The 23,115-nt window shown below is 42.6% G+C and overlaps 1 long non-coding RNA gene across 1 annotated transcript in view; it reads left to right on the top strand.

The window, feature by feature from the left end:
• Positions 1-244: 244 nt before the first annotated feature.
• The window catches only part of LOC132833695 (uncharacterized), a 123,032-nt gene continuing 100,161 nt past the window's right edge, over positions 245-23,115 (top strand). The window contains exon 1 of the long non-coding RNA XR_009647100.1: positions 245-293. This is a non-coding gene — a long non-coding RNA (uncharacterized LOC132833695). The remainder of the gene's footprint in view (positions 294-23,115) is intronic.

Raw genomic sequence — 23,115 nt, 5'->3', positions numbered from 1 at the left:
CGCTGTCTCCGCGTTCGATCTCCATGACGACACGCTGTATCAAGCGGGCGGGCGGGGGGGCGGGGCCAGGGGTGGGTGTGGTGTGAACACGGAGCGCTCCAATCCGCTCCAGCGCGGATCCCGGATCCAGGCCGGGTTTTCCCGCGAGGCGCCGCCGCCGAGTTGGAGAAATGAACAAAATTCAATAATACGGAAAAAAAATCCCTAACCAAGTTCATCGCGCATGCTCCAAAAACCCCAACCATCCTAACACAAGACACATCGAAAAGTCACCGAAAGCAGCCCAACTGCAGGTAACAATCTCAGATCTCCCCTTTTCAAACCCCAAATCAATGAATTGTTTGGGAAGAGGAGCTTGACAATAGCACTGGGGTTTTAGAGCAGGGATAAGTGTGTTGTACATGTCTCGCTGTTAATGCTGCCAGTTTAATATGATCTTACTGTTCTGTGCACAACATGATGTGTATCTGTGTGTGCGATCAATCCATTAGCTGAAGTTTAAAAGCAGGATTTAAAATATATATTTAAGATTCTATGTCTTAACCTCACCTTTTATTTTGTTCACAACTAAATTGGGGTTTTGCAAAGTTGGGGACTGCAACCGACAAGAGAAGCGAATAAAAATGTTTTCTCCTAATTGATGTGACTTTAATTTGATCTTGGCTTTCTGTCTAGCTGGGTGATATCTATCTGTCTGCAATAGGCATTTTGTTTTTTTTTCATCGCTCACTCAACTTGAATTTAAATAGCATCTGCGCGGATTCGCTCCTTTTTCTCTTAATTATTAGCGAAAAAGGGAACCTTGTCAATGACAGGAGTGACAAGGATGAAAATAAGAGTTTACTGTGATCTCGCAACCAGTGGGAAGCAGCGATTTTCCTTTGCCCCCTAGTTTCTTACACAATCAACTCTTGAGTTTTATTCGTTTGGTCTTGACAAGGGTTTGTGGATTAGAACGGAGACTGTGTGTGTCTTCATGGGGACGAGGTGAGTTTAATTTACAATCTTGTCTTAAATATTGATACGTTTCTGTAGAGAGGTTTCTGTTTTGGAAATGGAGGGGGTGACTCGTTATCACGAGAAGACAGTCAGAGGCTGACTGGGGAGGGGGGAATATCTTACCGTCTCTAAGTTTAGAGTGAGGAAATGAACTGTGATGCACATTGGCGGGGTCGTTCGTATGGTGGGTTAGATAGAGGAATTGGGGGAGTGGGGGTGGGGGTCCTAGAAGGTCAGCCTTTCTTCCCGGCAAAGCTTGACCTGTGGGATTTTCATTGTCGCTGGAAAAGGGGGTTTATTCTCTATTCTAGGGGAACGTGCAGACCGCTGAGTTTTGTTTCTTTTTTTTGTGTGTGTGACCTCCTTGACTTCAATAGAAAGTTTGGTGCGAGCGAACACAAGCCGTGGAAGTGCAGATGATTCGGTGCGCGCACTAACAGAAAAGCAAACTAGGTTATTTTTATAATGGCATTTTCAGAATGTGGAGCGTGATTCGCAGCTTGCGTCAGTTGGTGGGGACGGCAGAGGGGCGAAATTTGGGCAGATTGAGCAGAAAGGCAAAACGCTCCTTATTTTTGGGAAGGGGGTGGTGGGGTGGTCACTCCCCTCGGATTATAACAGGTGCCGGGACGATCTATCAATCTGGGAGATTCCAGAGAAAGGGAGACAGAAAGGGAGTTTCAAACCTGGATAAGGACAAATTATTTGACCCCAGCTGATTACCCCCCCCCCCCCCGTCTTTTTGCCCCTTTCAGTTCTCCGTTGCTTATTCCCCTCCTCTCATTGCAGACCGAGAAATCCATGTGAAGGTGTAGTGTTCTGTGAAAGCTTGTAGAGAGACGGAGTACTTTATCCCGTCCAGGGCGAAGAACTTGCCTTTTTGAACTGCCGGGGGTGGGGCGGGGGGGATGTGGAGATCAGTTGAAATCCACATTAGTTTTTAAAAGTTGAACCTCCAGCCCCGGCAAAACTGGCATTGTTTTAACAGCAACTTTGTAAATCAAGTTACAACGCATCGCCGCCCTCCTCCCCTCGATGCCTTGTTTAATTTATCATTTTTAATTCTACTGATGATAATCTGCCCACGTTTCCATGGCTACATAAACTGATCGAATTTAGAACGCCAAATTTGATGAGACTTTAAAACACATCCAGCATTAAAGGCTTCGCATTCTTCTGGCATCTCGCTCCATCGCTTAATGATTATGTTGTTTTCTGACCAAACATGTCATATCTATGGCGACCACGGAGGGTTATTGTCTTTTTCAAGCAGTAGTGCACATAAGTAATTAATGACCTTTTTTTCCCTCTTTGAGCACAGTCAATGTCATCCTGCTGTGTTATCTGGTGTCATAATTTACACCATTGACAAATATTAGCTGCATTGCTCGAATACTCTGTTAGAAAACACAAAACACTTTGCCAGAGAAAACTTAAGTTTGAAACTACAGCTCGTTCTGATGTGCTTTCAGCGTTGGTTGTGAATTGAATCTCTCTGTCGCTGTTTCTATCAGATCTGTGTGTAAATCTAATTTTAACCTGTTTAATTTCAGTTGAAATTATCTGTAATATTCTTAACTGTCATAAGATAGGAGGATATTGTGCGCGGTCACGTTAAAGTGCTAGTTGTGTAAAATGATTAAATGTATTTATTAAACAGAAATTGTTCAAAGTCACTGCTCCGGATTGAATACAGTGATTATGGCACAAAAAAAAATGGGCATTTCAATTCTTTCGACCTTTCATATTTGCTTCTCAGCCATTTCCAAACGCTGAGCAGATTGATCAGAATCACAATGGAATTGTCCAGGTTCGGCTAATTAGCAATCAATAATTAAAAAAGTGAAGTTGTCCAAGGTACAAGAAAAAAAATCAGCGTGGAAAGAAATGGTTGAGGAAAGCAGCGGGTTGTCCGATTCCTGATCTTCCTGTAATAATGTCAAAGTCAATCGGAAGATACTGTTCCATGTAGTTCACATTTATGTAATTATTAATCTCAATTGTTTTTTTGCGCGATATTGACATTGTAATATTATTTCCTAACTGTCACCATTCTAAATCTACTGGAACACCACAGCTTAATGGCTAGTTAATTTAAACTCCACGCGTTGATTTACAAATGACAGTTGTTGGGAAAAGGGACACTGCAGCTGGAGATGCAGTCTGCATAAAGACAAAACTGAGCTTTTGTGCTGTTTGGAAGGTCTGGTTCACTGTGTGCACCTACCTTATGATTTACATAGTTAAACAAAACTTATGCATTGTTCATTCTTTCATTGTGTTTGCCGTAAGTGGGGGGAGAGAGAGATAAAAAAATCGTCTACATTGTTCCTGGAAATGAGATCTTGTGGCCTGTAAATGGTCGGACTGTAACACACAGTTAACAAACCCGTCAAAGGAAAAGTTAAGATTTCTCCCTGTTGCCCTTGGTCAGGGTTATCATCTGTTTCCAGCATGTGTCCTAAATGTCTTTGAAAAAAACATGCACTGGAAAAATGATGATTTGCCCCTTTAGAACTAATTATCATTCTTAATAAGTATTAAAGGAATGAGACAGCATTGCTAGTATCACAGAGTAAGCCTCAAGGTGAGAGAGTCATCAGGACAGTGGCTTCAGGACAGAGGCAGACTCATCCTTTTGATAGGAGATACTGTTTCCTGAGCACAGCTCAGAGTGGGGGTAAATTATTTTGATAGATTGACAGCTGTCAGTCAATCTATGAAGATGTTGCAATGGCAGGCAAAACAAAATTAAAACTTCACATCCACTTATTAAAAACCTCCAGAGCTTCCTTTACTACATCAAACCTTTCTGTCTTTCTCTTTTTTTTCATCCTGTGGAAGTTTTTATGCTTTGTTTTATTTGCATTAATGAGGACTGTTTCATGTTAGACCACTGCAAATAATCCCAGTGTGGATTTAACTCTCTCCTGCCTAAATACCTTCGTCTGTTTTCCATTGAATTTACTCTCAAAAGTTAAATAAACTGCTTTTTTAGAAAAACGAATCATTCAGTGTAATCTCTTAGTGAAAAGCATATGGCAACCAAAGAATCTAAAAAAAATTGTCCACAGTCCATACACCAATTTAACAAAACATGAGTTGAAAGACCTCTGTAGTTTGGTTATGATTACGATGATCAAGGACAATACAATGTCTAACTTCAATGCAGTGGTCTCTATTATATAGTGGAAAAACTGAAGCTCCAATTGGAGGGTCAATATGTCCCAATTCACCTCCGGTGTACTGATTAGAATAGTATTCTTGTTATGGAATTACTATCCTTTAAATGAAAAGCCATTGAACTCTAATAATGCTATTGTTTAATCTGTAAGGGACAAGGGGTTTGCGCCTTATAATGTTTAGCAGGAAGATTATTAAGGAGCTGAGATTTGAGCTCGCTCTTTTAAATAATTTGTGCAAGAATACTGGCCTACAGCAAACTATCAAACTTACTCAAGATGAAGCTACTCTGTGTGATAACAGAATGTTATGATGCGAAATGCATGTGGAAGTAATGCATGTGAAAAAATAACTCCAAAGACATACACAGTCTTTCTAAATATTAGATACAAAAGCTCCAACTGCAGTATCCATATTTATGAATTTACACAACCAATTCAAATATAAAAGATATAAAACCTAAATATTTTTAATGCAATCTTTAGGGAATTTGTTAACCGAAGCCTTAGTACATCCAGGCCGGTTGGATTTCCTTTATACAATGTTGCATGGTCACATCTTTTTACATTGAGATGACTTCTTTTTGGAAAATTTTAGTGCAGCTGCAATTTAATCAGACGAAAATGAATTGAGAAAAGTTTTAATTGCTTTAATCATTTATCTATGGAGTAATAGTTACGGTGGAGATAGGGGACTTTAATAACATTAAAGTGCAATGTGCAGTCTTTTATTCCATCATAAAATTTGTTGGAACATTTGTTATAACCACGGTGGAAACTAATGCCACTGGTCATAAAGTACCTAATCTGTTTTTACACTCATTTTTAACTGCATCATTTTTAAAAATATGTCAATTCTAGCTCAGTTTGGAAAGCAGTTTCTATCCTCTTCAAAAAATGCCCCCTTAGCTCCAAATCAGCTTCATAGTGAAGGAATCGTTTGGATCAGTTGGTCTTGGAAACACTGTTTTTCTTCAGTCTTGTGCATTTCCTGATCATTTGGTTGCCACACCATTTTTTTTCTGCCTTCCACTCTACTTGACAGTATTGACTCCAGTGTCTAACCTGAAATTGGACCCTGTCCTGTGTACTCTAACCCTTCTATTAAGCATCAGTCAACAGAAGAAAGCCCAGTTCATTGTGGGTCAAGGAAGGTAGAGGAGGGAATCCCTCAAGAAATTTAAGAACTATATAGATGAGCATTTGAAATGCTGTAGCATACGAGGCTGCAGGCCAGGTGTATGATTAGAATAAATGGATCCTTCATCACTGGTACAATAATGATGGGCTGAAGGGCCTTTTTCCATGTTGTAAAAGCTTTATTCTGAGGCCAGTTATGAGCTGAGAACAGCTAACTCAGTCAAGGCAGGGGAACTGATCGATGCTTTTCCTGATTTGTGACTGAACTGCCCCACAAGCCCCCAATGAAGCCTTTCCACATTGAGCCGCATGTTCTATATGAACTGTGTGTCATGGCTTTCCCTAGTCATTGAGGTGCCAACTGCTCGATAACTCCCAAATGCAGAAAAGCTCATCAGCTAGTTTTCTTAAGTGGTGACGTGTGCTTTAAACTGCGCTTCCCCATAAAAAGGTTCCATTATATATGCATAAATATTGTCACATGATTGGGAAAAGAAGTTAACAAGGCTAGCTTTTCTGGAATGTTCTAGTTTTTCACCATTTTATATTATATCCTTCTCTGAGTCTGTCGGTTTTTGAATCTGAGGTATCAGTTTTATTGTCTCACACTTCACAAGTTTCTGTTCAAAAAATGATAATCCCACAGGTCAACTATCTATAAAAGCAGTACACCCACTGTCCAATATTGCTCAGTGCAATTGCTTAAATGCTCATGTCGTCATTTTCCATTTCTGCTTCAAAATAAATAAGAATATCGAACATACTGATACATGCACGGGGATTCTGGATTTTATTTCAGTCACGAGAAAAGGCTACATTGCTCACTTGTGTAACAAAATACACATTCCAGTGTCTAGCTTGCAATGTACTTCACCAGTGTTGACCAGTTCCCTCGAGGATCCCTGTTTTTCTGTATTGCAAACACTTCGACTCCAGTTTCTGCTCTTCCTGCTATATTAATTCCGTGTTATATATCTCTAGTAAATGTATTATTTAACTACACAAAAAACTTATAAATTGACTAGTAATGTGCTTGAGTGAGCAGCTGCTGGCAGCCTGGTTTCCAGCAGTTAGTCACAGCTCTTTTCAGCACTATGACAGTTATTAAATATAAAAAAAATTGCGTTGGTTTAAACTACATTACGTCCTACTGTCTCCACCACCCTCCCCGCTTTTATTCTTTGCCCCTTACACCCTGTAGGTGTTTGACTTACCCCAAAAGGCAAATCACACAAGAGGTTTGTCCTGACCTGACAATGCCAGCACATCAGTGCCCTCTGAGGCGATGTGATACAACCGAAGTCATTCTCACACTCTCTTTCCATAGTTCCCAACATCATTGGGATTTTTCTGACTCGTTACGATGTCTTTCAGTGATCTCCAACCATTTCATAACCAATGTGTGTCTTTGCTGTAAGTGTCGAGATTGGGAATAACAATTTGTTTTGCATTCTTTCTCCCCCGCTGAAGGGGAATAATGTTGGTGGGATGGCGGTGATCAGGAGAGAGTGGGTGGCTGAGGTGAGGTTGAGCAGAGTTTGCATTATAGGGCAGCAAAGTTAAAGATCAATTTGGAAGGCACTTTATTTCTGAATGCGTTTGATAAGGAGTTCCACCAAGTCACGATAACACATAAACATTTCAGCAGCAGCATCCTATCAAATTGGAGGCTTGAAGGTATTAGGTTCAGTCAGAACTAAGGCAGTTTACAAAACAGACATTCTGTCCAGTGGCCCCACTGTAAACTAAACAGCAGCAGTGTACAATAGTTTTTTTTTATTAGAGAAAACAGCCAAGAGCGCAGGTAGTGAAGATCTGTAACTCTCTCTTTCTCCTAAGAAACTGAAGTAATGTGAATGGGAAACTTCAAACTGAGACTAAGACATTTTAGTTAAGAGAAGCTATTTAAAGGTTATGGAGCCAAAGTGAGTGCTCAGGCCTATGATGAAGATCTACCATAATCTAATCAAATCATGGACAAGGCACGGTGGCACAGTGGTTAGCACTGCTGCCTCACAGCGCCTGTAGACCCGGGTTCAATTCCCGACTCAGGCGACTGACTGTGTGGAGTTTGCACGTTCTCCCCGTGTCTGCGTGGGTTTCCTCCGGGTGCTCCGGTTTCCTCCCACAGTCCAAAGATGTGCGGGTCAGGTGAATTGGCCAAGCTAAATTGCCCGTAGTGTTAGGTAAGGGGTAAATGTAGGGGTATGGGTGGGTTGCGCTTCGGCGGGTCGGTGTGGACTTGTTGGGCCGAAGGGCCTGTTTCCACACTGTAAGTCTAATCTAAGTCTAATCTAATCTAATCTAATCAAGGCACAATGGACAAATTGGCCCCTGTGCTCTCTGGTGACTTCCTGAAGAACATTAATTACTCTGAGAATCCGTGGTACTCACATTGGCCAGACTGTTTCAGGAAAGTGCACTGTATGTTTCTCTTTGGAGATGTTAAGATTGGGAAAGTGCAAAGTCTTGTTTCTGGCCTGTGAACAAGAGCTGCAAATGGTTTGGATTGTCCCCGAAATCTCGGTTGTGCCGGATCTCCATTAGCTGAGGAGAAATGAAGGTGTGCAGTGGGAATTCCTGTTGTAGGATTCTTCCCAACATGGGAGTGGAATTTTCCTCTAGTGATCAGGCTGGTCTGAAACATCTGAGAGTGATCACGCGTCTGCAACCTTGCTGCTGACAGAGAATCCAGAAGCAGATCCGTGAAATCAGAAAGAATTCCTAATACACAACAACATTTTGATACCAATTAAAAATATATAACTTTTTATAAAAGGCTGTTTTCATTTATAACCATCATAAAAAGGCATTATTATCAATAGGACTTTGACATCACAAACTTTTCCTATTCCCTGTTTTATTGTTCTCCCTTTGTACAAATATGGCCAAATCAGTGCTGTTTTACTACCCATCAAAGGTCCATTCTGCATATAATCATCATCAGCATTTCAAGTCTTGCATGAAAAACATGCTAATTGACTTGCCTGCATAGCAACTTCCATTCATTGCTCTGTTAAAATTAGGCTGAATTTCCAAAGAAACGACAATGTGAAGTTAAATTTATTTATTAATTGCAGACTTATTTTAAAGTTTGCTGTCACAACTACGTAAGATTTGCACTCGCTTTGTGTCTCAGTCATAACTCACCACTTTCTGAGATGCAGTGAACATCCTTATGTGGCAGCCATTTTGGGCAAAGCAGGATCCCACGGATCCAATGAAATGTACACGAACTGAGTCAAGCGTAGAGAGTACTGGAGATACTCAGGAGTGGAGAGAGAAACAGAGTTAACGTTTCGGGTCTGGTATGATGCTCCTTCAGAACGACAAGGTGTTGGAAGATGGGTTTATAAAATCTATTCTACACCAGACTTCCACCATCTTTCAGTTTAGCTGGCCTTTGATTCACTGGGAGGCTCCTGTGCAGCAGTAAAGATGACATATATCTAAGCCTGGTGTAGAACTTGGAATCCCAGCATTCTGCTTTCGGCTGCTGCAGCTGTTTGAAGCTGACACCAGATGCAATGGGGGTGTTGTTGGGGGGTGGAGGGTGGGGTTGGGGGTTGGGGGAGTTGGGGGGGGAGAGGAGAGGATGGAGAGAGGTGGGAGTGTGTGGAGCAGGGGTGTGATGTTTGGAAGGTATGAGTGAAGGTGTAGGAGGAAGGGAAAGGATACACCTCTATAAAGAGATGGCACTCCCTCGCCCCTCAGGTGACCTTCACCCTGTGCCTTATTGGGCCAAGAGTCCCTGTTTATGGTAAGGTTTGGATGGTCAGTCCACCTGATGGACTGTCCAGGTTCACCATAAAACATTCAATGCAGGCTTAAAATCGAGCCAACCAACATGAAACTTCAGACCTATTCCTGAAAATAATTCCTGTCTGTCAGTGACAGTTTTTTGCACTAGGGCTGACTGTTAAGGTCCCATCCCCCCAACACACAGGACTGGTGAGTATTGAAATGTCCTCCATTTATCTGACGCTTGCTGTGATGACCTTAATCACTCTAATATCACACAGTGGAATCCACCAAATGCTGCTATTGCCATCAAACCATAAATTCAACTTTTAACATAGCAGACCTATCTTAACTACAAGTTAATGAATCTTCTGTGACTGCGCTGTACATACAGCACGAACAAAACTGAAGATAAATTTCATCTGCCTTCCTTAATCAACGGAAGAACAAACAAGATAGAAAGAAAAAAAATGTCAGATTTAAAGCATGATTTCATTTTGCTCTATTTGCTGAGAGTTGTTCCATTTAATACATTATATCTAATGTTTGCATTGCTTAAGTATTTGTGTTGTTCTGTGTCATAAATGATTATTTGAAACTGTCTTACCACTGACTTGATGAAATCCAATCACATCCCCATTTACTGGAGGTTTCTCTAAGTCTCCTTTCACTGAGGTGAGCTCTCCAGGCCCTGGATGGTGTGCTGACAGAATCTGAAATGTGGTGCCACATAAACTCAGCAGATTTTGTCATCATGAGATTGTATCTCTGGTCAAGGGTCTGGTGACGCAGTGACAGAGTCCTTACCTATGGGTCAAAGCATCTTGGTTTAGGCTCACCTAACTTGCTGAGTATGTTTGAATGGCTTGATTCTTTTTGTATTAAATTTGTATCTCTTGTGAACCACCAAGACTCCTAAACACACTGCTTGTGTTACCAACTCTTGTTTGGCGAATTCATTTTAAGATTTCTGTACCCAAACCTATTCTTCATTAGGCCGTGTAACCCATCTATCGGGAGCACGACCAACTCTCAATGTGTTTGAAGCTTCAGTGGGTAAAAATAAGAACAGATTTACACTTTGTGAAAGTCTGAGCAATTATTGAAATTTAATGGAAATGAGTGGCTAATCCTACAGTTCATTCACACAGTACAGTCCCAATCTCAGTGGGAAGGAGTTGGATGAAGATTAGGCAGCAAGGTGAAGACAGTGAGCAAGTCACGGGGTTGAGGACCCCATGTGGTCACATACAGGTATTGGTGGATCGCTTCCAGCAATTACCTCTCTGTTTACTTTGGGAAGGAGAGGGAATGCAATTAAAAACGACAGTTCTTTCAAATTTTCCAAATCAGGCTCCAACATGTCAGCAGGGGATCAGGTATAGATTTGTAAGGTTCATACACCTCAGTAAACAGTTGTTTTTGTGAGAAAGTGGTCTTTTTAACTGTGATAAAGACCGAGGGTCATAAATTGCCGTGGAACTCAGTTTATGTCACTTTATTTCTAAGGCACCCGCTGTGTCAGGAGGCATAAGTGGGAGAACTGTGACTGGGTGCATTTTAAAACTGTCCTTAAGGAGAATAGAACATGGTTGGTATTTTCTGAAGCTTTCAGGACATGGAGTGCAACAGGGCAGCATGCTGTATTTTTCTGACAGAGAGCTGAATATGTTGCCTTTAGTTGTCGGGGTAAGTTGTAAGATGGCTTTAGTTTACTCCATACTCATAGAGTCACAGAGTCATACAACAAGGAAACAGACCCTTCGATCCAATCAATCCATGCCGACCATAATCCTAAACTCAACTAGTCCCACCTGCCCATATCCCTCTCAACCTTTCCAATTCATGTACTTATCCAATGGCTTTTAAATGTTGTAACTGTACCTACATCGATCACTTCCTCAGGAAGTTCATTCCACATATGAACCACTCCTTTTGGTCGGCATGGACAGTTTGGAACAAAGGACCTGCCTCCGTGCTATAGGATTCTGTGACTGTATGACTCTATGACCCTCTGTGTCAAGAAATTGACCCTCAATTGTCTTTTAAATCTCTCTCCTCTCACCTTAAAATTGTGCCCCCTAGTCTTGAAATCCCCCATCCTTGGGAAGAGGCATCAACCATTAACTCTATCTAGACGCCTCATTATTTTATAAACTTCTTTAAGGTCACCGTTCAACTGCCTAAGCTCCAGGGGCCACCAATAATCACCCCTGATTCCAGGGCTGATCCAGTGAAGCAATTTCTCATCAAGATCTACTTCAGCTATTCCCATAGAAATTTTATTGCTCAAGTTTGTTCTTCTGAGAATAATGAACGTGAACAGGAGGTTTAGTAACTGTGTTCAAAGACGTGAAGGATTTTGATAGAAAAGTTGCTTCTAAGTGGCACAAGGGACATTGACCAGAGGACCCAAGTCTAAAATAATTGGCACAAAAAGACCAGGGAGAGGATGAAGAGATTTTTTTTATTGCGTAAGCTTTGAGGAGCTGACATGCTGAGGTTGAACGACTGGTGGAAGGAGATTGAATAACAACTTAAAATTGGAATTAGCCAAGTACCTGATGGGAAACAAAGAAATCCAAGGCTGGAGAATAGGAAAGAATTGGATAGTTCTTCCAAAGGGCTATCACTGGCACAGTGGGCTGAATGTTGTCTTTAGATGCTATATCAATCCGTGATTCTATAGTTGTAATCATAATAGACAATGCTGGCTGATTCCTTTGAACAGTGCAGTGTGTACTGGTTTCGACAGGATCCCCAATACCCACCACAGACTTTCTCAAGAAAGAAAAATAGTTTGCTCATTGTATGATGCTGTGCAGGTCCATGTTTGTGTTGGATCACTGTTTTATCATACAAGCTACTTTATGTCATGCTTTGTCTGCAGCCTTTTCAGTATTAAGTGCACTTAATATACAATAAACAAGCTTATATTCTATTCCAATCATCCCACACAGAATTGTAAACATATTCTTAGAATTACAAATAATTGCCATCTCTTGGGTGTGTACCTGAGGGAGCAGATTTTTATGTAAAAGTCAGATGTAGGTTTGTGCTCCCAGTAACCAGACTTCAGTGTGTGCTGAAGTTGCATGCATTAAGCTGCACCCCTGCACTTGGAGAAAAGCCTGGCATCAGGTTCCTCAGTCCAGCTCATTTTCTTGATGCTGTTTCATTCAAATAATTCACAGAATGTGGGTGTCACTAACATGGGCTAGCAGTTACTGCACATCGGAACTACATTGAGAAGGTGTTGGTGAACTTCTTGAACTGTTGCAGCCTGTGAGATATAGTTACACCCATCAGAGAGGGGCTTCCAGGATCTTGTGAATAGAAAGTGATATAGTTCCCGGTCAGGGTGACAGAGGGGGCTTACAGATGTCAGCGTTCCCATTTGTCTGCTGACCTTGCCCTTCAAGATGGAAGTGGTTGTGGGTTTGGAAAGTGTGGTCAAAGGAGCCTTTATGAATTTCTGCAGTGCATCTTGGAGATGGTGAACACTGCTGCCACTGAGTGTCAGTGAGGGAGGGAGGGGATGTTTGTGGATGTGGTGCCAATCAAGCGGCTGCTCTGTCTTAGATGGTGTCAAGCTTCTCGGGTTTTGTTGGGGCTGCATCCATCCAGGCAAGTGGGGAGCATTCCATCACACCCCTGACTTGTGCCTTGTAGATGGTGAACAGGCTTTGTGGAGTCAGGAGGTGAGTTACTCACCACAGTATTCCTAGCCTCTGACCCTCAGTATCTGATGAGTCGCAAATGATGGTGAGCTGTGTCCATCCATCAGCGAGCATCCCCACTTCCGACCTTATGCTGAACGGAAGGTCATTGATGAAGCAGCTGAAGATGGTTGGGCCGAGGACACTACCCTGAGGAACTCCTGCAGAGATGTCACGGAGCTGAGGTAACTGACCTTCGATAACCACAACCATCTTCCTTTGTGTCAGGTGTGACTCCAACAGCAAAGATACCTATTGATACCTATTGATTCCAGTTTAGCTGGGACTCTTTGATGACACAAACAGTCCAATACAGCCTTGATGTCAAGGGCTGTCCCTCTCCCCTCGCCTCTGGAATTCAGCTCTTTTGTCCATGTTTGAACCAAGGCTGTAATGAGGTCAGGAGCTGAGTGGCCCTGATAGAACCCAAACTGGGCGTCACTGAGCAGGTTATTGCTGAGGAGGTGCTGCATGATAGCGCTGTTGATGACCCCTTCCATCACTTTACTGCTGATCGAGAGTGGACTGATGGGGCAGGAATTGGCCAGGTTGGATTTGTCCTGTTTTATTTTCTCTCTCTTACCACTTCCCTCACCACTTGCTGTGGACCAAATCTTGCAGCAGTGCCCTTTCAGACATGACCAGCTCAGTCAGTCTTGATACCAAGGAGTTGCTCCTAGTGATAGACATTGAAGTTCCCTCCCAGAGTATCTTCTGTATCCTTGCCAGCCTTGTGCATCCTACAAGAGCTGTTCAACATAGACAAGTATGGATTTATCAACCTAGAACGAATGATAGCGTCTCATCAGCAGGATCTCTCCCAGCTCATGTTTAACTTGACACTTCAATATTCCCTGGAGTCCAGAGTCAGTGTCGATGGCAGCTCCCATGCTCCTGTACCCCATTGTGCTACCACCCCTGCTGGGTCAGCCATATCAATAGCACAGGATGAACCCAACGCTAGTGAAGGCAGTGTCTGGAACATGGTTTGTGAGGTGTGATACTGCAAATGTGACCTATTAGACCTGTTGCTTGACTAGCTATGGGACAGCTCTCCCAATTTTGGCAAAAGTGCCCAGATGTTAGCCAGGAGGACTTAGTGGGATCAATGGATCTGTGTGTGTCATTTCGGTTCACAATGCTGGGATACCTGTCCAGTTACTTCCTTTTATCTGGCATTGTAGTGGTTTGAAAGAGTAGGCTGGCCTGCTGACCTGCAGCTGACCCTGTGTCAATGGCTATGACTGGGGCACCACTTCTATCTTTCTTCCTGTACAGGTATTATTGATAGTTCCGTGTCAGAAACATTGTGGGTTTAAATTCCACTCAAGAGAGCTGACATAAATCGTTGGCTGTTCCTGTGTTGGGAGAGAGCTTGACCATCAGGGGATGTAATCTTTTGGTCGTGACATCAACCTAAGGCACCCAACTGCCCTCTCAGACGGCCATAAAGATCCAGAGGGGTATTTGAAGAACAGCAGAGAGTTCGTCTCTCAACATTCATTTCCCAACCAATGTCAAAAGCATGTTTTCACGTTGCTGTTTTGTGAGATCTTACGGTGTGCAATTGGTTGCTGTACTTCTAATGTTCCAAGAATTACTTTGTTGAATATAAAGCACATTGGGACCTCCAGAGGTCATGGAAGGTGCTATTTAAATGTAAGGCCTTACAAAGAACATAAGGCCCAGAAACAGCCCAACCAACTCACGGTGGTGTTTGTATGACTCTTTCTTTGGTGGATTGAGTGTTATTACAAAGTGCACAGCTCCTTCTCTGTCAGGAGAGTGGTGTAGAGAGCAAGATGGGTCTGTGCAATGGAACGAGCTCCAGAAATGGATACTCAGCGGAAGAAACAGTCTCATAATGCCTTACTTTTCAATGCCATTTTGTACAGTGCTGTATGGATGGAAGCTTATTCAATGGAGGGAGTTGGGTCTTTGAGCCAAGTGACCCTGGGAATCAAACCCATAAGGCTTTGTTGAACAGTCAAACAGTCAAGTGTTAGATATCCCCAGAAGGCATTTGGTATGCTTTCCTTTATTGGTCAGAGTATTGAATACAGGAGTTGGGAGTTTATGTTGCAACTATACAAGACATTGGTTAGAATATTGGAATATTGCGTGCAATTCTGGTCTCCTTCCTGTTGGAAAGATGTTGTGAAACTTGAAAGGGTTCAGAAAAGATTTACAAGGATGTTGCCAGGGTTGGAGGATCTGAGCTACAGGGAGGGGCTGAACAGACTGGGGCTGTTTTCCCTGGAGCGTCGGAGGCTGAGGGGTGACCTTATAGAGGTTTACAAAATTATGAGGGGCATGGATAGGATAAATAGGCAAAGTCTTTTCCCTGGGGTCGGGGAGTCCAGAACTAGAGGGCATAGGTTTAGGGTGAGAGGGGAAAAATATAAAAGACACCTAAGGGGCAACTTTTTCACGCAGAGGGTGGTACGTGTATGGAATGAGCTGCCAAAGGATGTGGTGGAGGCTGGTACAATTGCAACATTTAAGAGGCATTTGGATGGATATATGAATAGGCAGGATTTGGAGGGATGTGGGCCAGGTGCTGGCAGGTGGGATTAGATTGGGTTGGGATATCTGGACGGCATGGATGGGTTTGACTGAAGGGTCTGTTTCCACGCTGTACATCTCTATGACTCTATAAAAACAACAACTGAATAAAGACCGTGTGCCTAACTAGGGCTAGACTGAATTTCCTCTGCTTGCAAAACAGCTAAATACATCCCTCTGTTAGATCTGTGCTTTAATTACTCTCAGAAGCCAATGTACAATCCCAAAAAAAGTTGCATTTATTTCCTTCCACAGCCTAAGGTTCAGCATTCTTTGAGCATCCTTAATAATATTTGAATATTAATTTTTAATTAGAAAACAGAATAATGCCTCATTTCGGATCTTTTTAATAAATGAAGTAGAGAATTTCTAATAAAATAAACGACTTAGAAAATCAATTAGTCCTGGGTTGCATGGTCTGCTGTTAACCATGTGATGACTGAAATAGCTTCATTTACATCTCAGACACGACCCTGATGTGAGAGGACATTCCGTAAAAGCTCTGCGGTGGGGAGCATGAGAATTAAAGTCTCGAAAATGGACATTATATCTGCACGACCAGAAGAAAATGGAAAATGTTAGTTTCATTATTTACATTGCTGAAAACCCCAGAGGGTTAAAGCCATGGGTCATAAATATTTGGATATCCTGTAGTGTATTTTATTTCTCCCTGTATATTACATACTATTTTACTTGCTAAATTTAATTAATATTATATGCTTCTCCGGTTCAACTGTTTTTCTGAATCATGATTTAAACTTATTGGCAAAAACAGGCTTCTAAAGAAATGAGAATCTAAATTAATTTTTAACCTAGATTTATGATTAATTTATAATACTCCACACATCTCACTAACCAATCTAGTTTATTTTCCTTGCTCAGGCCTATTATGAATCATTCCCAATATTTGTTTAAGAAATGGTAGCCCCCTCCACCCTAACATTTGTTCTCTGTATAAGTTAAGATTTTGTTGTTCAGGGAATATTGCATTTTCTCTGCTGTTTTGTGCCAGTTTTGAATTATTTATCAAAGGTGGGGACAGACTGCAGGAATTAATGTGGAGTTCGGCTTGATCACACAAACTCTGCACCCTGTCAACGTCCTTATATTCAAAAAAGAGAAGTAAAAGTCAGTCACGGAGGTCAAGAATTTGGTTGTATTTAATGAAGGCACCTGCAATTCACAAGGCTTTATCTTTTAACAACCCTCCAGGCATGCACTTTCAAGCTCTCTCTCTCTCTCTCTCTCTCAGCTCGGATCCTGACCTTGTGAGTTTCCCTATTTCACTGCTACACTGTTGGTACCTGGGCTTCCTGTTACCGAGGACCTAAACTCCATAATTATTTGTCTGAATCTCTGCCCCTCACCTTCCTTCTTGAAGATACTCTGTTCAGCCTTCCTTTTTGATCAAGCCTTTGGTCTTGACGTGGCTCAATATCAAATTTAATTCGATGCTTTTCCTGTGGAGGGTCTTGAGCGGTTTCACTACGTGAAGTGCAAAGTGTTGTTTGTAATGTAGGTTTTGTAAAAGCAAACTCATTGGAGGCTCAGCCTCTTAATTTTGATCATTGTGTTGGAAGTGGGCATTGCTGGCAAGATCAGCCCTTATTGCCCACCTCTTGTGCCTTTAAAAAGATCTTCAAAAGAATGTCTTCCTCTTCCTTTTGAAAGATTGTGGCCCTGTCACTGTCATTTCACTCAGTTACCATAGCAGATGTGTCCAAGTGGGTCATGTGACTTTGAAGTTCTAGTGTCCCCATTGTCCTACAGCCCTTGTTGTTTGTGGTAGTAGAAGGGAATGTTTTCAGAGATGCTACCAAAGGAGCAATGGCAACTAGCTGCAGTCCATATTGTGCATAGGGTAGATGTTAAAGCTGCAGTCCATATTGTGCATATATTGTGCATAGGGTAGATGTTAAAGCTGCAGTCCATATTGTACATATATTGTGGATGGGGTATATGTTTAAGCTGCAGTCTTTATTGTGCATTTATTGTGCATGGAGTAGATGTTTAAGTTGCAGTCCATATAGTGCATACATTGTGGATGGGGTATATGTTTAAGCTGCAGTCCATATTGTGCATATATTGTTCATGGGTTAGATGTTTAAGTTGCAGTCCATATTGTGCATACATTGTGCATGGGGTATATGTTTAAGTTGTAATCCATATTGTGTGTAGATTGTGCATGGGGTAGATGTTTAAGCTGGTTCAATGGGTGGCAACCAATCAGCTACTTTGACCTGGACAATGTTAACCTTCTTAATTGCTGTTTTGATTTGTTTTCTTCATTTATTACTTTGTGACTGGGGTGTGGACCTCGCTGGCAAGGCTGGCAGTTCATGCCCATCCCAGTTGCCTTTGAGTTGATTGTCTCTCAAGGCTGTTTCAGAGGTCAGTTCAGGATTAACCACATTGCTGTGGGTTTGGAGTCAGATGTAGGTCAGACTGGCAAGAACAGCAGATTTCCTTCCAGACAGGATTTTATGACAATTGATGATCATTTCAGTCACCATCACTGATGTTTGTTTTAGATTTTGAAATGTGTGAACTGTATGTAAATCCCATCATCACATCCAGACAGAGATCACTGAATTACCAGAGCAGTTATGGTACCACCACATCACTGGCTCCCTATGAACTACAAGAGCTTGTTGGAGCTGAGACTTAGGCTTGTTGATAGCTTTCTGGTTACCCCTAGGCCATAAGGTTGTGGGATCAAGACCCACTGGGCACAATCTCGTTTCTGAACTGAGGGAGCATTGCATTGTTGGGGATTGCAGGATGAAGTTCACATCCTACCTGCCTGCTCAAGTGGAAGTAAAAGTTGACATTATTCGAAGAAGAAATTTAAAAAGGCAAGTGCTAGAACTAGCAAACCACAGCATCTGTGGGGAGTAAGACAGTGATGGTTTCAGGCTGGTGGCCTTACAGCAAGTCCTGCCTTCTTTTTATTGACTCAGAGATGTGAAGGGAATCCCCTGGTGTCTACATACACCAACACTACTGAATAAAATAGACCAACTGGAAACATTGCTGTATCTGTGACATGGTGAAACTTTCTGAGATATTCCAAAATGAGAGCTACAGGTATGAGAATATTCACAACGTGGATAAAACTCTCTGTCCACTCTGACGAAGGACTTGTTTCGAATCTAGGAAGACAGGGATAAAACTGGGCAACTTAGAGTGGAAAGGAAAGTCACACACTGGATCAATGCATCAGGGAACACAGGTAGATGTTTAACTATAAGGTAAATGTTAGCAAATAATATTCTGGAGAAATGTCTTTGTGCGGAGTGGTTGAACATATGGCCCCATGAATTAGGAGCAGGTGTAGACCATTCGGAGCCTTAATTCTGTTCCTTCATTCAAATGAAACCTGTAACTGGCTTCCATGAGGCAAAGTTAACAGAAACAGCTTATGGGTAAGCTAGATAAATGTTTCAGAGCGAAAGGAATGAAAGCATTTGCTGACAATTCAAATGATGAAGCTTGGATGAATATTTGTGTTGGATCATATAGACCAGCATGGGCTAATCGGGCCAAATGGCCCACTGCAGAGGCCTGTTAAGGCTGGGTTGCTAAATAAATGCAAGGCTGAGATTTTCAATCAGAAAGAGGGACTCAAGGGGAATCGGGTGAAGGCAAGTGGAGTTTAAGAGTACCAGATGAGCTTTGATCTCATTGAATGGCAGAGCAGACTCGATGGGCTGAATGGCTTAGTGCTCCTATGTCTCATGATCTTATGGCCTCAAGGATTTCTGTGCGGTAATTCTATAAAGCTAATAGTTGACTTCTGATCTAACTTATCACACAAAGAATACAGATCATGGTGAATCTCAATGATAATACATTATCTGCCCTGTTCCTTCATCAACTGTTTTAATGCTAAACTGTGAATAACGTTTCTGGGTAAGGTTGGTATTTCCATTCCATTGCGTGACCTTGCACCCTTTGGTGAATATGGTTTAGTTCCTGAGACTGGTTTAAAGCACACAGATTGTCAAGTGGAGAGGATCTTCGAGTTGAGGGAAGGAGAAAAAGAGATTGAGACGACCTCAGATGCTATTGGCCAAATCCAAGTATCCAAGTAACGTGTGTGTGTGTGTGTGTGTGTGTGTTTGTGTGTGTGAGAGAGTGTGTTTTGTGAAAGTGTGTGAGAGTGTGTGCGTGAGTGTGAGAGAGTGTGTGTGTCTATGTGTGTGAGTGTGTGTGTGTGAGAGAGAGAGTGTGTGTATGTGTGTGTTTTGTGAAAGTGTGTGTGAGTGTGAGAGTGTGTACGTGAGTGTGAGAGTGTGTGTGTGAGAGAGAGTGTGTGTGTGTTTTGTGAAAGAGTGAGTGAGTGTGAGTGTGAGAGAGAGAGAGAGATGGTGTTGTGTAAACTAAAGGAAATGAAAGTAAATCTTCAGCCTTCAAGTTCCCCAAGAAAATGGAAAATGTGTTGCATCAGTTGTGTGCTGCCAACATTTCCTCAGGGGAGCAACCTGTGACGGGTGGGAACATGTGTGGCCTCATTGTCCAAAAGTAACACGTTTACAAAATAATGCCATATTTAAATCTGAGTATATTTATACTATCTTTGTGTGTTGACATAAGGGTGCACATATTCTGAGCCTGTATGTACTGGGGGGGTCTGTGAAGTACCTGCCACAGAAATGGAACGTTTACTGTATGAAAATATAGGTTGGTATTAATTATGCAAATCAAATCCAAAACAAACATTACCATATCCCAGTCTGTTCCTGCCTGAGTCAATGGGGCTTTGCGAGAAGTTGCTATTTACCTGCTTGTTTATCTGGTATGATTGGATAGAATGGAGGAAGGGGATCCTCTGTCAGCTGATTGTAGACAGAGTTTGTGAATCGTTTCCTCACCCACTGAACTGATCAATGGTTTACTGAAGGCAATGACAGCTGGAAGGAAGTTGATTCTTGATGGAGATTTGTTTCCTGGGGATATTCTGCATTGGAAAAGCAGTGCAGTTTCATTCAACATTTGCACCTTTTAATATAATTTCTCCAAAGTTATTTCATCCTGAATGGCATGGTTCTCCCATGAAGCCTGACCAGGGAGGGAGTGCCCCAGCACCATTGGTAATAGGTTAACCTTTGGTCATTTGTCCATTTATCCTTCAATAGCTCGAGCCCTGCATCAGGAGGGTGACTATTGAGTACTCCTAAGTCATTCAAGTCATTGACAATGCCATGGATTCCACTACTGGGACATGCCACTAGGGGCAGGCTTGCCAAGGTGCACTCACTTCAGTTAAACTTACCTCATTGTACCTCACACCTGAAAACAAAGTTTTGTATCGCTTAGTGGGTTTTAATGGAAAATTTTAATCTAAAAAATTTCACTTCAAAAGTACTTCGTTGGTTATCGAGCAATTTGAGGACTTCCTGAGGTTGGGAGAGGTGCTATATAAATGCAATTCTTCCTTGCTGCCGAACAGTGTTGAACACAATGCCTATTTGGCTAGGGGACCAGCTGGACTGTACCTCATCAAAGAATAAAGCATAAAGAGCACAGGAGCTCCGAAAACCCATGTTTGTCCAGGAGCACGGACAGAATTCATGGGCTGTTTCTGACGCAGGCCAAAGCCACCCCCCAACACGACCCTCTGAGAAGAGTACAGCAGGACCTGTAAGAGCCCAGGCCTCTGTTGTTGGGTCCTGCTGTAGCTCACTGTGCTGAGCTCTGTTTTAGCCCCTCATGATAAGGTTATTGAGAATAGAGCAAAGGCTACTGATGTCTATAACAAGGTCTCATTTCTGATGAAGGGCTCTTGCCCGAAATATCGATTCTCCTGCTCCTCGGATGCTGTCTGACCTGCTGTGCTTTTCCAGCAACACACTCTCGACTGTAGTGAGTTGCAGAAAGATAATAGCTCCTAGGAACATAAGAACAGGAGGAGGCCATTCAGCATCTTGAACCTGTTCCACCATTCAATGAGATCATGGCTGATCTGTGGCCTCTTGCCTTTGGCCCTTATCCCTTTGCTTAATGAAAATTTGTCTGTCTCAGATTTAAACTGAACAACTGATACAGCATCCTCTGCTGTTTGTGTAAGAGAGTTCCAACCCTCTCCCACCCTTTGTGTGTAGAAGTGCTTCCTACCATTTGAGTGGTATGGTAGCTCAGTGGTGAGCACTGCTGCCTCACACTGCCAGGGTCCCAGGTTCGATTCCAGCCTCGGGCAACAGTCTGTGTGGAGTTTGCACATTCTCCCCGTGTCTGCTTGGGTTTGCTCTGGGTGCTCCGGTTTCCTCCCACAGTCCAAAAATGTGCAGGTCAGGTGAATTGGCCATGCTAAATTGCCCATAGTGCTAGGTGCATTAGTCAGAGGGAAATGGGACTGGGTGGGTTACTCTTCAGAGGGTCGGTGTGGACTTGTTGGGCTGAAGGGCCTGTTTCCACACCAGAGGGAATCAAATTGAATCAAATTTCTCCTGAGTGGGGATAAAGTCAGGACTGGAGATCAGTGTTGAGAGTGTGGTGCTGGAAAAGCACAGCAAGTCAGGCAGCATCCGAGGAGCAGACGGATTCCTGATGAAGGGCTCATGCCCGAAACGTCAACTCTCAACACCATTTCTCCTGAACGGTCTGGCCCTAATTCTCAGACACTGCCCCAAGTTCTAGAATTCTCAACCAATGGAAATAGTCTCTCTTTACCTACCCTGTCTTTTCCTGTTAATACCTTGACGACTTTGATCAGATTTCCCCTTAACCTTCTAAATTCTAGACAAACAGGACTAATTTGTATAATCTCTCCTCATAACCTCTGAAGTCCAGGTGTCATTCTTGTAAACCAATATTTTATACCCTCTGAGGCCAATCTCCAGAAGCACTCCTTTCTCTCGTCACCCAATGAGAAATTCCCTCAGGCAAGTTCAACTGTAATTTGGGGGAATTTTCCAATGGGATGGCCAGTGGTCAAACTGCCCCCAGGACAGAAGGGTCTGCTCCTGGAGGGAACACCTAACCGCTGTGAGCAAACATGAATCAAAATCCAACCCAACTAACCCTGGGCATTGAGAAGAGAAAAATCACGAGATGGGGTGCGGGAGGGCTCTGCGCAGACCTTGTTAATTTGTGTGTCCGACGCAAAGGGACGTGTCTCCGTTCTAGTGCAAAGAAATACTGTCAGGTGCTGTTCCGAATTAAGAAGACGGAGAAACGAGGATATGTTGGAAAATGTTGGACCATTCAGCCTTGACAGGAGGTGAATGAGAGTGGGCCGTATGGAGATATATTAGAGTCTAAGCGGAACAGAAAAGGTGAATCAATATTTCAAGTTAAACCATGATTGCAGGACAAGGGGCAGAGGTATAAATTAGTAAAAGGCAGGTTCAAGGCTGATCTCCGGAAGCACTCCTTTGCTGTAAAGAGTGATCAATACCTGGAATTGGCTCTTGGTTTGGGTAATGGATGCCTAACTCTGAAGTAATTTAAGGCAATGAGATGTAGTGTGGAGGATTTTATAGAACACCAACATGGATAGATCAACAACAGCGTCCCCCACCCCCTACACCATCTGTACTTAACTCTTATAGACCCACCAACTGATGGATAAAACAGCTTACATTAATTCAGCGTTGATTTACATATCAGCTATTCATTAACCCATCGTTCACTGCACCCACTAAAGATGGTGTGATCACTATTCCCTTGCCCTTGCAGACCTGGCATTGGTCTCAGGTGAGCATTGTGGGTTACTCAACTGCATGTGGGATCTTCCCCAGCAGTTTCACTGAGAGTGAAGGAAATGT

This window comes from Hemiscyllium ocellatum, chromosome 37, assembly GCF_020745735.1.
Source record: "Hemiscyllium ocellatum isolate sHemOce1 chromosome 37, sHemOce1.pat.X.cur, whole genome shotgun sequence".
Lineage (NCBI taxonomy): Eukaryota > Metazoa > Chordata > Chondrichthyes > Orectolobiformes > Hemiscylliidae > Hemiscyllium > Hemiscyllium ocellatum.
This window is presented reverse-complemented; position numbering and strand designations above follow the sequence as displayed.